The 1,831-nt window shown below is 40.3% G+C and overlaps 1 pseudogene; it reads left to right on the top strand.

The window, feature by feature from the left end:
* Positions 1 to 283: 283 nt before the first annotated feature.
* Positions 284 to 1,447, top strand: LOC109133889 (uncharacterized mitochondrial protein AtMg00810-like; annotated as a pseudogene).
* The last annotated feature ends 384 nt before the right edge of the window (positions 1,448 to 1,831 follow it).

Raw genomic sequence — 1,831 nt, forward strand, 5'->3', positions numbered from 1 at the left:
ATGTTACTGAGCCTCGGCTCATGACGTTTTGTTTATGTTTTAGGTATGGAAGAACAATTGTGGATCACTATTATACTATGTTATGGAGATTATGTAGGATTCATGAGGTTTTAAGATACTTGGTATAATGGATAAACAAGTATTATCTTGCGATGAGTAATTGTATAGTGAATTTTCAATCTTAGGCTACTATTTTATTTGTGGGCCATAACCCACAGGATTAAGTTATGCTTCCGCTGACGATTAAGGTTATGTAAATTTGTCGGGGCGTTACAATCAGCCTATGGGCTACAGAGACACTACCCATCCAGATCATGTATGTCTGTTGAAGAAGTCCTTATATGGCCTGAAACAAGCCCCTCGGGCTTGGTATCAGCGGTTTGCTGACTATGTCTCTACTATTGGTTTCTCTCACAGCACTTTTGATCATTCTCTCTTTATTTATCGCCACGGTGATTCTATGGCTTATTTATTGTTGTATGTGGATGACATTATTTTGAGAGCTTCATCTGAGACATTGCTCAGGTTCATCATCTCTCGCCTTAGTTCTGAGTTTGCTATGAAGGACTTGGGTGCTTTGAGTTATTTTTTGGGCATTGCTGTTATCCGTCATGCAGGTGGTATGTTCCTGTCTCAGCGCCAGTATGCTACTGAGATTATTGACCGTGTTGGGATGTCTACTAGCAAGTCATCTCCCACTCCTGTTGACACTAAACCCAAGTTGCGTGCTACTTCTAGTGAACTGTATGCAGATCCGTCTCATTATCGGAGTCTGGCTGGGGCTCTTCAGTATCTCACTTTTACTTGCCCTGTATTTCTTATGCACTGCAACAGGTGTGTCTCTATATGCATGATCCTCGTGAGGCTCATATGTTGGCTCTTAAACGTATTGTTCGCTACCTCCAGGGCACTTTGGATCATGGTTTGCATCTTTACCCCTCATCCATCTCCACTCTTATTTCATATACTAATGCTGATTGGGGCGGATGTCTGGATACCCGGCGCTCCACATCTGGGTATTGTGTGTTTCTTGGTGACAATTTCCTGTCTTGGTCGGCTAAACGCCAACCTACTCTCTCCCGGTCTAGTGCAGAGGCCGAATATCGAGGTGTTGCCAATGTTGTTTCGGAGTCTTGTTGGCTTCGTAACCTGTTATTGGAACTTCATTGTCCTATTCTCAAGGCTACTTTGGTTTACTATGATAATGTTAGTGCGATCTATCTCTCTGGGAATCCTGTTCAACATCAGCGCACTAACACATATTGAGATGGATATTCACTTTGTCCATGAAAAAGTTGCTCGCGGTCAAGTGCGAGTTCTGCATGTTCCCTCTCGCTATCAGATTGCAAACATATTTACCAAGGGTCTTCCTTTGGTTTTATTTGAGGATTTCAGGTGCAGTCTCAGTGTCCGTGAACCTCCCTCTTCAACTGCGGGGGTGTGTTAGAATATGTAATATATTTGTATATATTAGCATATATTTGTATTAGTCAAGTCTATATTAGTTTCATGATTTGTATTCTATTATGTTATATTTGGGCATTTGTGTGTTATTATCATCCGTGTGTAATTTATTAGCTAACGAAATTTGTGTAATGGAGTGTTAAGCACCTCAATTCATTAGTTATGTGTGATTTAGGATTAAGAAATGTTAGAAAAATTATTAGAGCTATAAGTAAAATATTGTTGACGTAAAGTGCTAATATACTTGTGATAAAAGCTTAATACTCAAGGAACGTTTACAAAATTATTGGTCTTAAGCTTGAGTATACAAGAGGAGCTAACCTCATTTAGGCAAAGTGGTCGGCCATGTGGGGTCCCAAAATCACTT

Source organism: Beta vulgaris, chromosome 1, assembly GCF_026745355.1.
Source record: "Beta vulgaris subsp. vulgaris cultivar EL10 chromosome 1, EL10.2, whole genome shotgun sequence".
Lineage (NCBI taxonomy): Eukaryota > Viridiplantae > Streptophyta > Magnoliopsida > Caryophyllales > Amaranthaceae > Beta > Beta vulgaris.